The 17632-nt window shown below is 38.4% G+C and overlaps 1 long non-coding RNA gene across 1 annotated transcript; it reads right to left on the bottom strand.

Moving 5' to 3' along the window:
• Positions 1-12717: 12717 nt before the first annotated feature.
• LOC140886506 (uncharacterized) lies at positions 12718-14742 on the bottom strand. The gene is made up of 3 exons (XR_012151573.1): positions 14666-14742; positions 13797-13860; positions 12718-12969 (listed from the first exon to the last, which is right to left on the bottom strand). It is a non-coding gene; the product is annotated as an uncharacterized lncRNA (long non-coding RNA).
• Positions 14743-17632: the final 2890 nt, after the last annotated feature.

Below are 17632 nucleotides of genomic sequence, written 5' to 3'. Positions count from 1 at the left end.
ACAATGTCCGAATTTCTCCTCAAGAGAATCTAGTTGTCACAAAGTCATACTTCAACATAACTGCTTATCACGATTCCCTAGACTGATCATCCTTCCCATGCCCTACCGAAGAGAACGAGCTTCCAAAGCAATCACTGGGAACTCAGACCATCCAGTCTAGTACCAATTACAGTTCATGTTTCTTAGTATAACTCAGCACTGTGCCCTGATTAAAACTATTATCGCTCGCCAATAATGACGCTAAGTCATCTCCTGGCGATTGGCATGTGGAACCACGTATATACTGCAATGGATATCATCGTATCTATGATTTTTTACATCATATCGACCATAGGTTATTCACCCATGAATTCGATCGATGGACATCCTCCTGATAGTTATACATACTCGCAATCATTGTGCACACTTCAAGACTAAGGCAATCTCCCACCAATATGCTCGACTGGGACATTCCACAGTACACAGACATATGGAAACACTTCCTGTTCCGTCTCGACAATCGACAGTTACATGCGCCTGGTATAACTCAACTCGGAGTCTCTGGTGATACAATCATCGCAATCCCAAACTACTATGGTTGAACATAAAGATCCTGGAAACTAAATTCCAATGGATTCTCAACAGTCAAATCGCTCCTTTTCCTCGAGGCATCAGCCTTAGCGCTGAAGGACTAATTCATCTATTCCTTAGTCACTCCGGGAAAACACTTATGCTCGAAGTAACTTGTCACACAAAACACCTCTGATTGTTGTTCATTGCTAAAGCGCAATATCTTTGACAATCAGTCTGCATGGTTGTGACTCACTGACTCGAAAAAACAAATTCGATCCATCAAGATCCCCAAAGGAAAACCACGTTGATTACTAAGTCGATCAACGACTGCCTCGATCATCTCAATGACCTCACGCACCACACGCTAGAAACTAGTGACACACTCTGCTGGATCTCGAGAACTAGACCCCAGCTAATGTCACGCCTCACGATCAGACAACTAATGTTCCCTTTGCTAATGTCCATTAGCATTTTCAACTACTCGTCGGATCCAAATACAACGGTATACATAGCTGTCCTCACAGGAACACTTCCTCGACATGTCCGGTCGACAACCTTCACTATTGTTGTTCAATGGACAACTCCCACATGAAACAACAACATGATCCTTTCCTGACCATTGCTATCACTAAGTAATTGATTGGATCAATATCGGTTTCCTTCTTAACAAGAATGCAAAAATCGTAGGGAGCCACCAACTCCCTTGCTTGAATCCACTTGTCAAGTTATCGCCTAACTTGACCATACAAGTCCAAATGCAATCGTGCTCGATTACAGAAATCCCCAAATTATTCGTCTTCGGCAATCCTAAAGACTCTAATCATCCAAAGTGCCGAATGCTCTGAGACTGTACCAAGTACTCATCTCCTAAGCACTAAGCGACAAAATACTATCCCGAGTATTTCTCGATTGTTATATCCAAATCTTCACCGATTGGATTTACCCTATTGATCTCGTCGAACTACTGATGCTCGCACACGTCCGATCAGACAACCACAAATCATCTAAACATACGTGGCTCAATCAATAACCATGACTCAGCTGCCACGAAGAACTATTTCCAAACACTTGGAATACCCAAATTGCTCTGGTTTCAACACCCCCATACTTGATAATAAAAATAGCTATTAGCAGCCTATCGACACAATCTCGTGCCTTACTACTGACAGTTGCCTCGTACACTGAACTTAATCAACCTAACTCTGATAGAGTTAGCCAATAGCCACTAGCCCCTAGTAGTCACTAGCACAGATCCCGTGCCACCTTAGCACTACTAATCGTTGTCTTGTTCACTCAAGACAAACACCAAGACAAACTAAGCCCATTTTCATCCCATGGAAAATCCTACGCTCAACATCTGAAAAATATCAGACAGTTCTTAGTGCAAACATTGGACTCACTATCCTTGCCTCATTCATTAGAATGAACACCACGGCTCGTCAAGTCCTAAAATAATAACTAACGAATCCCAAAGATTTTCACAATCTTCGAACACTCTTCTGATTATATCCCTCGTTAAGACTGTGTAACAATTTAATACTAAGGTATCTTACCACGATAACCCACTTGGACAACCACCAAGGCTTCACGATCATAGGCCACATTTTCCTCTCATCTTAAATAGTCTTGTACAATCCTCAACATCTTATATAATCCATCACATATGAAATCAATCATCATGGAGTAGTCCTCGCATTTGAGTTGAAGTTTTAAAACAACATCCCATCCAAGTTCTTGGATGACTCCTATCAGAGGGAAACTCTAACCACAACTCTGATGACAACCTCTAGTTACCGCTGGTAGAAATTCGTCCACCTACTAGATCCACACGTCTAGCAGTAACTTAAAGGTTAAAACTTATCTGCTCAAAATACACACTTGTCAAGGAAATCCCTCCAAGACTGGTTCTCATAGCAGAACACTCAAACTATATCTCTGGCACACTAGACGATATCGAACCATCGATATCAAACCTGATATCTTAATCCAAGGTCATACTTTGTCGTGACTTCTACCAAATCCCTAGAATGAGTAGCCTTTCCACCGCCAATCCTGAAGCACGGAGGCTCCCAGGTACCCTCTGAAGTACAAGGACTCCCAGAGTAACACTGGCATAGGGTCGCGCTCCATCACGTCTAGTCATGGTCATAGCCCACAACTCTCGGCATATACTGGACCTGGCATCTCAATGAAAAACCCATCATCACAAGTCTCAACCTAATGAAGGTCAGACAGCCTACTGTTCTAAGGAAACAACCTAGAACAAAGCACAATGTTCTAAATCGAACAATACTCTTAATGCCTCTAGATGAGTCCACTCATCGCTGGCACTATCTTAGTATTCCGACTAACTAGGTCAATCCTAGGAAAACACTTAGACTAACCACAAGTCAAACAATCACAGTCGGCCCACTCAAATCCCATGAGTTACAATAGTTGAACACTAATCAACTAAAACCACGCCAACCTTTCGCACAATCATGCAATCATCCACGAATTGCTGGATAAATAAAACATGTATCATTTATTTCAAGTTATGTACAATTATCTTTATTACAATCTCATGTAATAAAAACAGTATTCAAAATACAATGAAATGTACAACCGAACTTGAAATGATACAACCATAGTATGATAATTCATTACGACTGAAATACTGTTTACAACTACAACAATACAGTATTTAAATCATCGTACAAGTCTTCGTTCCTTGAGCATGAAGCTTCTAATTGACACACGCATCGATACAAGCATACTACCGACAAATCCTCTCGGTATCCCGTCCTGCCAAGACTTCCAGAGAAATAACTCGAGCTCGCTAACCAGCTATGCTCAGCGTCAGTGCCTGTCAGTCGACCTCTTCTGCTCACGATCTAGCGTCAGCATTCTTCTTGTAACCAAATCATGCTTTTGAACATGAAGTTTCCCGTGTGCCTACCGAACGCATCGATACAAGCATACTGGCAAAACTATGTTCCGCATGAGTTTAATGATCTTACGCTTGAAACCTACTATGCCTTTAGGCACTCGAGGCATTCCTTGGTAAAGGTCTATCTGACAATCTCTCCAACTACGACTGGAGAATCTTCAGAGTAGTGTCATCATGGTAATGACTATATAGATGCAAGCATCAAGTAAGTCTCCACCAATCCTCTGCCACTGCCTCTGGCATTCGGTACTCGATCCAAAGCTAGGATCCACATGAGTAGAAATCTCGAACGCTCGGACATGATCCATTACTCCTGTTCGCACTTGCTGGTATCCCATAAGACAAATCTTCAGAATTCCTGCCGATGATGATAGTCTCTGGGCAAACTAATCGCCGCATCATCACCTCTTCCATGGTCTCATCAATCCTATAAGGATAACCCAAAGTTACATTACTATATCTCAAGTCTCTTGCATGCAATGCGCTCTGATACCAATAAATGTAGCGACTCAACCCAGATCCACTACCTAATCAGAGTTAAGAGCATAATTAAGCATGCATTAAAATAAATCGCTGCGGAAGACTTAAATAAAAGTAGACCAGTAGAATACAACCGGTTAAACAAATTCGATTATACAACCCAATTGAATAAATAAGCCTAAAGGGCAAAACCTACAGCTAATCCTGCTGTCTTCACTGGTCACTGGCTACTCCAAGCTCCTGGTGCTCAATCTTGCACCTACACCTGCCCCGTTGAATGGGGTGTCCAGATACACAGAAGAGACTGGACGTGAGCTCTAAGCTCAATACGAAAGCATGGGTAAAACATACAAATATGATGCATGCAAATGACAGGGTATCCATATCTGGGATAACTGTATACAACTGCTCAGTAATGGCGCCAAGGAAATGAGTGGTACAACCCGGGGAGCAAACCCTGTGTACACTGCTCATTCCTATCGGACGTAGACCGTGTCTTACAGATGCCAGTGCCGGCTAACCCGTCGGTAGCGGGGCGCTCGACATCAACCATCCGAACAGGGCTGAGCGGCCCTCCATAGCTCATCTCAAAGATATACAGACACAATATGATATGCACATGCCGCATAATAATATGACACACAAATGCAACATATAAGCATGAAAAACCCGCTGGCTATCTCAGTCAGTACTTACGTACCTTTCTACAGGCAGTCCTAGCAGTCCCACTCTAGGTTCCAAGTCTACATCAGCTCTACAATGCAAATACCCATGCATCATTAATTAAGCTCTAAAAGCCTAAACTAAGCTATTTCATACTCCTAAATAATTTAAGGAGACCATAGCTATACATGCATCCGTCGTCAGCCCGCTGATGACAATTGCCTCAAAACTAGGCCACAGCTCTGCTACGACGCCTGGATCGCTATGCCACTTCCGGAATCCCAATAGGATGCTTGGATTTCCCTAGATCTGAGTTAGAAGGCTAAGGAATCGAGAGAGAAGAGAGGAGATGAGCGAGTTGAAATGAATCTCGGCTCCTCTATATATAGACATGGAACGGAACGTCCGTTCCTCAACGTTGTGTCCGTTCCGCCTGACAAACGTTGCTTCCGATCCCCATCGTTGCTTTCGATGTCCCAAAAAGTATGTAAGAAAAGACGTAATATTTTTGACGTCACGGGTGACATCACTGCCAGAACGTTGCTTCCATTCATGAACGTTGCTTCCGTTCTTGGTCACCCTTCAGGCCATTTCTGATCATTCTGAATCAATTTCTTAAGTCCGTTAATCCAATAGAAACTCCCTTAATGATCTATTAATAATTCAAAACATGATCACATGATTAATTACTCATTAATTATTAATTCTGGATACGTGTTACTACAATCAGACTACTTATTCACTTCATAATCCATCTACTCTGATCTGCTTTCTTGTCTCATATCTTAATCTAGTGTTCTCAATAGAATTTTCATTTCTTAATGAATGGAAAATCATGTGTGAGGACCTCGATTCTAATCATCTAATACAATCATCCATAAAAAAATGAGTCAAGACAATCAAATTTTTTTTAAAAAACAAAAACAGTGTCTCGCTCGAACAAGAAAATATCATTTAAAACTCGGTCTTAGACATATGTTGATTCTAAAAATAATCGGGGTTTAAAATATATGCAATACAATAAAATCGACAATAAAAGCATGCTTCAAAAATTAACCGAGTTCTAAAAGTTATTCGACTTTTAAATCGACGCCTCACATCTATCATTCGATCCCGAGCTAACCACGTCGGCTCTGACTAGCTCCTGCCCCACCTGTTGTCAAGTACACATACAAAACAAGACAACAGGAGGATAACTCCGGTGAGAATAAAATCCCAGTAAAAACGACGTAACATGTAATATCAAGTAAGTATATTAAAATCATAATATACATTCATATTCTTCAATGAAAATGCAAATGAAATGCATGTGTTTAAAAATCGGGATTATGAAATCAGATAATCAAAAGAATATCGGAAAATCGGTTGGGATCCCGAGGTCAAGATCACGCAACTAACCCACCTACGCTCCCGCTCGGGATGGTGCTACGCGTCTCAAACCTCTAGACTTTGGCGCAACTATAGAAGTATGCTGACACTGGAGGAACTCAACATCCCAGGCCACTCGATATAGCTCCCAAACATCTAATTCGAATCTGGGCAACTTAGCCCTCTAAAAATCAAGGAGTTTGGCTCAAGATGAATGCATATGAACCATATGCAATTTAATCAAATCAAAAATAATAAATATGTATATTCAGACATCAATGTATCGAAGATGCCCACACCTTCAACTCGTATATTCAAACTCATGAATATAATATCAAAAATCATTGAAGTAATTCAAATAAGCAATCTCATACTTTTCAAATCGAATATATACATTACTTCAAACAATTTCATATAGACAAACTCATGTCTTTCAAGTAATATCAAAAATCAATTAAATCATTCAAATTCTCATTCAATATCAAATAATCAAATAAACATGCAAGTATATGATTTTAATCGGTAACTCGGGAATCTCAACTCGCTCGAGTATTTATTCCCTTCGAAATCAACGTCATCTCATACCTCAATTTTCCAAGTCTGGAAAAGTCCAATCCCTAAACTGCTGATCTCTGCCTTTAAATATCCTCTACTAGCTTCCAATCTGCAAAAAATCACATAATATAAAAAAGTCAACCATAGTCAACTCTGGTCAAACTTTGACCAAAAATTCGTCAACTTTATCGCGTTCTCACCGCTTCACTGTTTCGAATCTCGACTCGAAACTTGGATATTTGGATCTATCACGTCGAGACGATCAAAAATGGTTAACTCTCCAGAGGTCACCGAAAAATCGAAGAAGACGGCGGCGACAAGGGGCACGGCGGCGGTGATCCAAACTTCGTCCAAAAATTATGAAATTTTCCAGATATGTAGAGCTCAAAGAGACGATTCCAACCATCTAAGCTACGCCCAGAACGAACGTTTGACGCGCTGGCAATCGGTGAAAAACCAGGCAGTGGCGATACACTTTTTGAGCTTCGATCTACGTCATTTATGCACCAAAATGCTCTCATGAGCTAAGGAAATGTTCCCCACAACTCAAAGAATCGATTACTAGCTTTAAAACCAACAAAAATGAGCTCGAATCATGAATTTCCGACGAAGAAGACGATGAATAGTACCTATGCAGATCTAGTCCGTTCGTCCTCAGTTTCCCGATGATGCAACCGTCCGATCGTTGATTTGTTTATACCAATAGAATCTTCTTGTTCTTAGCTACAATTTGACCGTTCGGATTTTCGATCAGAGCTTCGGTGAGCGGCCGGCGAGGGTAAACATGACGCTGCTACAGTGATAATCAGGAAATTCGAAAATTGGGGCAAAATTTCTTACTCTGTGTTTTCTCTTTATGAGTTTCCCGTGCTTGATTTTCTATTTATAGCAACCCAATATTTTTGGGTCTCGAACTAATTTATTTGATACCCAAATGGTAAAATTAGTCTCAAATCTGATATTTTTTTGATACACACACCCAACATCAATTAATACCAATTTTGAAATTATTGACTTTGACCAGTCAATTGGACTCAAAATTTTCCAAATTAAATACTAAATCCAATTTAGACTCTGACTAGTCCACTCGGTCAAATATTCTTCCAAATTAATTTATCTGACATAAATAATTATTTTTATTTCAATATCTCAATAATTATTCCAAAATGCCAAATATTCCAGATCTCTAAAAATAATCAAACTCATTGATTAATTGACATGTGTATTTTGTAAATACACTCTATAATCTCATTAGCAATAATGATTATTTCATCAACTCAATAATTATTTCAATTGCTAATTAATTCGGTAATTAAATTTTTGGGGCGTTACAATTCTCCCCTCTAAGAATTGATTTCGTCCTCGAAATCGTATGCAATCTGAGCACATCAGATAACGATCTGAAAGAGTCTGTACTCGATCTCATTGCAATAAAGAGATTCGGATTATCTATCCCAAATCTTGTTCTAGCTTCCAAATGACTTCTTCGATTATTATTTTAGTCATCATACTGAAACAACTAGAATGAACTTGTTCTAGAACTACTCTCTTTTGGTACGCAATCTGTATCTTTCATTGGTTATCGATCAATCAAAGTAGTTCAAAATTTCATTCAATTCCGTCTCATCTCTCTAAAGTACAAAGGAACGAATCTTGTTCCCTTATTAAAGTCAGAATCAAGACTTACAATTCTGACACATCTGTCTCGCACTGTTCTGATTCTATTCGGAATCATAATCACTTTCTTTGACATCTATGACAATATCAGGTCAAATCTGACTCTACAGCTGATGTACTCCAGAACATCATTCTCGAAATAAGAAAAATTTGTAGTAATCATCGTACATAGCTTCGAAAAGAGTCATCTCTAAACTCTTTTGATAATAGTTCAAATCGAAACATTCAATCAAAGTCATGAATCTAGCCAACTAGTGCCAAAATCTAGTACTACGTCTCATAGAATGTCCTCTCAAAAGGTATGAATAGTCTGTTCTGACTATCGGGCAGTCTGAAATTAGTATATTGTACTCTGATGAGATGAGTAACATGATCTCTAGAACATTCAATTTTGACTCAATATTAATCATCGGATCATATCTGTCTGTCAGCTGATAAGGAATCGACCAAAATTCTTCGAAAACCTCTAACGAGTCAGTAATCCAATCCTTTATCGATCATCAATCTTAATCTAAACTCAATACACAGTTTGGAATTTAGAGAAAACTTACGTCAATCAGACAGTTCATAACATCTCAAACTCATATACTGAGTTAATCTTAATCAAATCGATATTCCTCTAATGTCTTCAAGTCAAATTCGATCAATCAAACAATTCGCACCATTCCCCAAAAATTCGATATAAGCAAGTTCTTTCTTCGCTATCATTACAAAAGATCGTATAATCATCGGCAATTCACAATCTGTTTTCGCAATCATCGGACAATCCCAATTCAAGAAGTTTTGAAGTTCAACAAATTCTTCCAATATCAATTCAGATATAATGAATCATTCAGTCAAAATCCAAATTCCAAGATCTCTCGTCCGATCAAAATCGAATTAATCTCATCATATATAAGAACAATATTCAGGTATTCATCTGACTACTCTGAAATTCAGTACCAGTTTCACTAATTCAAGTTTCATCTTATTCTTATTCGATCCATCTGATCTCAAGTGTTAGTAATTCCCGCCATCGAGTTCGAATGCTAAAACGAGATTAAACATCTCTACTAACACTAAAATTACTATCTTATTTCTAAATTCAAAATTCTACACTTAGTCCAACAATGAATTTAACCGCAAAATTCCATAAATTCCCGAAACAATCATCACAAAATCCAAATATCAAAAGATAAATCCGATATCACTGATTCATTGAGTGAATCCTGTCAATTGATTCTAAAATATCTGAAATGTTCTTCAAAATCCAAATTCAAATCCGAAGGGTTCGCTAGACTAATTCAATATCATCACAATTCATCTATTCGAATCCACTGCAATTATGATCCAAGGTTTCACCCAAGGTGCCAAAAATTGAACGATCTTCGGACTTAAGTTGTATCTGATATCGGTCCAAAAATAAATTCTAATAGTGCTATAAATCCCTATCAGTTATGAGCCAACCAAATCGTTAATACTGAAGATATACATCGAATAATCGCTGACTCTCAGAGACATGATCAAATTAATATTAAAAAAAATCTCTCAAGTCATGATTATCAAATAGAAGGAATTCTGGACAACAAACTCTGCTAAGTGAAAACAACTCACTTGCATTTCAAAATCGAGGGTGAATACATCAAATCAGGCTCGAAGAATAAGGAAAACGAGTCAATCAATCAATATCAAATCAAGGGATTACGAGGAATCCACACGTACTCATCGATTAGGAATCCGTCCTAAGGCATATTCTAATGTCGCAACAAATAAATCTAGATCATCAAGAAATCAGATAGTCGAAATGAAACGTCCTAAAACTTCTACTGGAATTTTTTTTTGTTATTATAAACTCTCTAACTATAAAATAATGAATATATATATATATGCCCATACATATATATATCATACTTAAAAATAACTTTACTTAATTTAAAATACATGTACATAATAAATACAATAAAAATACACGCATGCAATTAAATACTTAAAATTAATTACTAAATATTCATTTATAAAAATTCCATAATGAAATTTCTAAATAATAATTCTACACCAAAAATCGATGGAAACATTAAAATAAATAATTAAATCTAACAATCATGCATATACTAAAAATCTAAAGTAATTAATCGTGTGCGGAAATACATATTTTAAATCTCAAATGGTCACGGTTACTAGCCGCCTGGATACTTATACGCCCTCGCCACCAGTCGGAAACACATTAACTTCATTAACATTATGCTCACCTGCACCATTTAAATCTAGTGAGCCTAAAACGTTCTATCCTTAAATAACGAGATGAAACCACATACAAGCACACATCATATAAAATACGTGAATAATAATTATACGTGCATGATCTTAAAATTATATGCATATAAACATGAAATAACTAATTATACAGCTTAATCATCATGCAATAACATAAATAATCATTCTTCATAATTCTCATAAAAATGACTTATCATGATTTCTTAGTTCTCAACAGGTCGTATCCATGTCGGTGGCCTCATACTAAGCTATTGATCAATCTAAAAACCAACGTATGCGGCGGTGTGGTTTCCACCTCTGTGCTGCTACTTCACCAACCCTCTCAACTAGATCCATAAGCTCATCATACTTATACATCATTAAGAAGGTCACCGAGCCCAGGTATCCTGCCTCCAACCACATCACTTTCCACCTTCACTTCAAGTTCCATAAAAAATATTTTTCATAACATGCTCTTAAACTTATCATGAAAATTCTTAATGATGCATGAACTTAAAATTCTCATTTATTTCTTTATTTAATGAAAATTTGCCCGTAAATATATACTTAATTTATTTTCTTAAAAATCATACTTATATAACTAATAAAATACATGCATGAATTAAATATATATTTACGGTTCATTTATTTTTCCAATGACCTGTTCGAGCTGCTGACCACTAGACTTAAACTCAAAAATTCTTAGACTATCCCAAAAACCCAAAAGCCCAACCTGATCTGGTCCATTAAGCTTCATGGGCCCCCAGGCCCATGAGAAACTAATGAGCTTGCTTAAAACATAATTTAAGCCCATTAACTAATTAACTTAAAATTTAATTAATAAAATTATTATTTAACTAGTAATTATAAACTAGGCCGATAAAATTATTAAACCCGACTCAACTTGGCCCAATAATTCTCATGGATCACACGGCCCATGACAAATTAGTGGACTCAACTCCATAATTAATAAAGCACATTAAATTAGTCCAATTAATTAATTAACAAGCACAACCCATTAATTAATTACTTAAACTCTTAATTAATAAAAATAAAATACCCCAGCCCAAAAAATAAAACCCGGACCCGGATCAAACTAACTCGACCCATTATATTTTAAACCCGACCCGGACTCGAAAAGTGGAGCCCGGCCTGCCAAAACATAAGACACAACCCTAGCTTACCGCTCCCTAAGCCCAACTCGAGGCAGCCCTGAGCGGCTTCAGAAAATCTGATTGTGCTGCCTGCTCAGGCCACCTTTGGCTGTGAAACCACCTCCCATACTTTTCCAACACCCATACGGTTCTAACCCAACAAATTTGACCTTAAACTGAGCCCTTTAGAAGGAGAACGAACCAATAAAACAGAGCCCCTATGCTGCTGTATGTGCAGAGCGCGACCGCTGCATTCCGGCCATTCGGCCGCCCCTCTCCGGCCACCACCGGCCGGAGAACCACCTGTACTACCTTTCCCTTTATTTTTCAGTTCTAACCCAACTGGAATCAGACCTTAACTCGCCCTGTGGCAAACCTAGTCTTATTTACGGCACATGATGTAATATAAAGATCTGAATCTGCTAATTAATTGAGATTTAATTAACGATACCTTAACTTTCCTCTGATTTTTGCTCAAAACCAGAACACAGAGTTAACAAATGGAAGAAAACCAGAAGGAAAACCAGTTTTAAACAAAACATAACAAAACTCAAATCTTCAAACATAAATCACAATTTACAAAGAACCAAACGCAAATCTAAGAGCACAACTGACGTTGTACAGCGTAAGAAGAAAACAGCAGGGAAACAAAACAGAAGAAGAAAATTGTACGAATATCGGAAGGTCGGCTAGTGAAATCCTAAGCAAAACCCAAGCATGCGTAGAACACAGATAGATCGGAAATTCATTCGAAAAATCTGACCAAGAGTGGCGAGATTTCTATACAAGAGTAAACTATAACCATTAAAAGAAATAGGAATTCAAAAAAATGCATAACCGTATAACACAATTGAATCTAGTAAATCCAATGCAAGGCCAAGAGTTACCTGCAGCAGTTTCTATCGATGAATCCCGCGCTGAAGTGTCTTTGATCGTGCGCTTAAAAGAGAGAAGAGCAGATTAATTTCTCTGCAAAAATGTTGTCTGATAACCCTCAAGAAGCAAGAAATCTTGATTCTCCATCGCTGGCTCCAATGGCTGCAGCAAACTCAGATGAGATTTAATAAAATACATCGCTTTTTACAAAAGCATTGTTTTTAATTGTTGTGTTTGATCATATTTGTTGTAGTGTGATATCCCACACATTAATCAAATACACCATAACAAAGAGCGCAAAGAAGGATCACACACTTGTGCAAGCGCTAGCTGTGGCAGCGCACAAACTGTTGCAGCAAGTGAACCAGCAAGAATCCAACAACCTACTAAGAAATCATCGTCAAAGTGAATTTTTTCTTGATTCAAACAAGCAGCTCGAACACGGTGACCAGATTCTTGATGAGGCTAGCACTTAGCGGTGGCCTACAAAAAAGAAAAAGAGATCAATATGTCAATGTATCCGAGTAATAATAATAGTAAATTATAATATCAAAATTGGACATTGTGGAAAGTGTAAAAATAATTAAAAAAGAGGTACAACTCCAAATTTCAACTATTGCAAAATCTACTTGGCAAATTAATAAGCAGTAATTGCATAAATAATTTTTATTCTTAATACTGAAATGAAAATCAATTATTAGGCAAAATCTTGGTTCACTGCAAGGAAATAATCCTCTTCCATTGACAAAAAAAGTCAAATTCAACACAAGACATTATATTCTTACCACAGAAGGAAGCTACATCATTTACAACAATTTGGAAAACTCTAAGTGATCGATATGGAGATTCGATCAAACCATGATGATCATTTACAACAATTTGGAAGACTCTCTCTCGTCCTCTCTGGTTGCAAGCTACAGTCAGAATAGGTGGTTTCAGCAAGAGGGCGATGGTGGTGACCAGGTCCCATCCAACGAAAACTTTAAATTGTATATGTAAATTTTTTAAAGAAACTTCAAGTTTGATCCCAAATATATAGTTGGTTGACACTCCTAGCCTTGTCTTAACCACTTTTTGGATCCACCCCTACTATGATTATACTTCTATAAAACCTGGAGCCCATTTTTTTGTTATTTAATAGTATGTAACATATTTTAGAACCTCTTATTGAACAGGAAACTGTCGAAGAAAGCCCAGAAAGAAAACAACCTTCAATGGTGTTTGAGTGGATTGCTTTGAGACAATAATCACTTATTTATTATGAAGGTAAAAATAAACGCAGCTGGATTTCTCAGAAAATGCAAGTATACCTGACAAAGAGGCTCAAGCCAGAGAAACCAACCCAGAATAGCTTGCGCATATCGTAGCTTATGCCTGCGAAGATTTAATTGTGCTAAAATCTGAACACCAACAGTTGTGCTAGCCCGAATCCAACATCAAAACGACTCAAAATCAGGAAATAGATGCTCCAAGAACAAAGCCAAACCCCCTACAGATGATTCAAAACAGCCGCCCTGCTCCCAATCAAACCCTAGTAACTCACGACAGACGGGAAATCCATGAAGCAGCAAGTTGAGCGTGGAGCAGATGCGAAATCCTTGAAGAAAAAATCTATCTATGAAGCTAGGAAAATCAGCAAGAATCGAAAGAAAATAGGAAAAGGCAGAGGAAGAAAGGGATTCGAAAAATTTTTAGAAAGTGTAATCCGGAAAGTATGCAAAGAAGCTGGGAGAGCAAAACATATACAAGAGCAGCAAAAATCGACGAATGATGGGAACGCAGCAAGTTGGAATTGAACGAGAGAAAAATGGAGAGGATGAAATCGCGAAGGGTTTGGGAATTTTGGGCCGGACCAAAAATCTAAATAACATGGAATTCATGAATTAGAGGCGAAAATTATATTATGTGACAAACAAGATATTAAATCTAGAAACTCCAACGGGAGGCAGCGGCACAACGCGGCGGAGGTTCAAACCAACAAAGAGACTGATTGAGCGAAGGGGAGAGACGATCGATTGATCAAAGCTGGAAAACCAAGAAACGACCAGAAATAGCTCAAATTCGAGAAAGAACAAGAAGCCGCGTAGCTCCAGTCGCGAACGAGGCGTGACAGTTTGAGCTTTGGTCCGAGATTACTCAATATTTTGGTATTAAATTGAATCCAAGTACGAACGCTTACATTTTCTAGCTTCAATCGATAGCTTTCCGGCGGCTAGGGCGGCGAATCGACGGCATGATGAGGCTGCTAGGGTTTGGGGTGAAATGGGATCGCGAGAATGGCTTTGGGAAGGAGAGAGTGTTGGAAAACGGTGTTCAGATCAATCAGAATTGATACCCGGTGCAGCGGAAGTTTTAAAATTTTATATGGAACTATTCCATCTCATGAATATCAAAACTTTACGATTAAATTGTGCGTGTAAAAATTAAATAACAATTAAATATTTACCTTGAATCTCGAAACGAGATTATGGACACCAACAGATAACTCTACTCTTGTTGTATATCCCAGGAACTGATGAACGAACAATTCTTCAATCAGGTCCACGAATAGAAGTTTAATCCCTCTAATAGACTGCACTAGAAAGTCTATCAAAAGTTTCTGCGAAGAGATAGAACAGATATGATCTGCTAATTCAGACTGCAAATTCGAAATTCGTAGACTAAAAATTCTCTAAGACAGAGAGAGGGGGGGCGGACGAAATTCCTAGACTGGAGGCTAGGGTTTTTCGAAAATTTGATAGTAAGTTGTGTGTAATTTCTGTACTGCAATAACTTATTTATAATGTGGGCTCTTAACAACTTAGGGCCCATTAGTCATAAGTTCAAGCCTGACAAGCAAAGCCCACATGTTCAGAAATTAATATAAAATTCATCGTGACTCAGATTGATAAACAAATTTCACCAATGTGCACAGAAACCATTTCTGCATCTTTTAGAGTCAAGATAAATTTTCTGAATCCGAATTCAGTGGTTTCCAAAAATGTCCATCACTATGTCATTTTAGGAAATCTTACTCCCTCTACTCTTAAATAAGAAGTCCCACTTCTTTATTCACTAAATTTAACTCTTTAAATTTAATTATCTCAACGGGGATTAAAAACCCATTACTTGTGTGACCCTCGATGGTTCAGGGATACAGCTAGCCATGGGCTCACAACTCCTTGTGACTCGGAACAATAATTTCCGACTTGCCCATCGAATCATGGTAAGAGCGCCTAGCAACATCGCCCCATGATTCCCTAGGTATCACTGATAGTGTATGAAAGAACCAATAGATTTTGGTTAGCGTACAGTACGGTCCCTTCATCCATATATCCCGATCGAATCAACAACTATTGGTAAATCGAGAGTCGTTCGAGATTCGATAACTATGCAATGCATCTTGAAGATCAAATAGTGACATCGCATGTGCTACTAAGAAAACATTTCTTAAAACACATCATGTCTCTGGCCAGAGATTCGTCACACTAATATCTCCTCAGATTGCATAGGATATCCACACTAGCAAGTATGTGGTGAATCCTTGACAACAAAGCATCGACTCCTATATGTGTCGTAACTGTACCCAATCCCGACACCTGATGACCCCAATAGAGACGGTAAACGAGTCAAAGTACAGTAATAGCATATAGAGTCTCAATGATGTTTCAAGTAGTAAGGACTAATGGTGTACAAGCAAAACCGCGGACTTTATCCACTCGATAAGTGATAACCACTTGGAATGTCCGGATAGGGTAGTTCGATCATTCATCGTATGTATATCCATTTGCATGCTTTGAACATCTCTATGTTTCATACCAATGAAACGTGGTACTCGGCATCGCAAATGCTAGTCTCAATCTTGAGCGGTCCTTATTCTTATTAACGGACGGCTCAATCGACTAGGAACTGTTTAGAATATACAGTGACTATAAGATGTGTTTCATGATAGCCATCCCCATGTGCCACCACATCTTACATACACTATAGTATATTCAAGGTCTTCATCTAAACATCTTATATTATGTCACAACATAATAATATGATAAAAGATAAAGTAAATGCCATTATAAAAGTGTAAATTATATTAAACAAAAGATTGTTTATACATAGAGTCATAAAAGCTCTTATCCACAAGTTGGCTCACCGGGCACCCACTCTTTCAATCTCCCACTTGCCCTAAATCCATCTAGTCATACTACGTAGTCCCATTGCTTCGCGATGTTTGTCAAATAATGGTCCTGGCAAGGGCTTAGTAAGTGGATGAGCGATATTGTCTGCAGAGGCCACTCTCTCGACAGTGATGTCTCCTCTTTCCACGATCTCCCGGATGATGTGGTATTTCCTCAGTACGTGTTTGGATCTTTGATGAGACCTTGGTTCCTTTGCCTGAGCAACGGCACCCGTGTTGTCACAGTACACAGGAACTGGACCAACAGCTTCAGGAATGACGCCCAACTCTTGGACAAAATTCCTCATCCAAACGGCCTCTTTAGCAGCAGCTGATGCCGCAATGTATTCTGCCTCAGTGGTGGAATCCGCTGTGGTGTCCTGCTTGGAACTCTTCCAAGAGACAGCACCGCCATTGAGCATGAACACAAATCCAGAGGTTGACTTCGAGTCATCCACGTCACTTTGGAAGCTAGAGTCGGTGTAGCTTTCCAATCTCAATTCTCTTCCTCCATATATCATGAACATATTCTTAGTCCTTCGTAAGGACTTAAGAATGTCCTTCACGGCTTTCCAATGCATTTGACCGGGATTGGCTTGATATCTGATCATGACACTCAGAGCAAATGCTACATCCGGTCTGGTAGATATCATCCCATACATGATACTACCTATGGCTGACGCATATGGTACATGTGTCATTTTCTCTATCTCTTCATCAGTCTTGGGACACATGGACTTGGATAGAGAAACTCCATGACATATAGGTAGATGTCCTCTCTTGGACCCATCCATTGAAAACCTTTTCAATATGGTTTCGATGTAAGTTGATTGAGTGAGTCCTATCATTCTTTTAGATCTATCTCTATAGATCTGAATTCCTAGAATATAGGATGCCTCACCTAAATCCTTCATCGAGAATCTACCTGATAACCATATCTTTGTTGACTGCAACATCCCTACATCATTCCCAATGAGTAAGATGTCATAAACATAA

Source organism: Henckelia pumila, chromosome 3 (assembly GCF_033568475.1).
Source record: "Henckelia pumila isolate YLH828 chromosome 3, ASM3356847v2, whole genome shotgun sequence".
Taxonomy (NCBI): domain Eukaryota; kingdom Viridiplantae; phylum Streptophyta; class Magnoliopsida; order Lamiales; family Gesneriaceae; genus Henckelia; species Henckelia pumila.
This window is presented reverse-complemented; position numbering and strand designations above follow the sequence as displayed.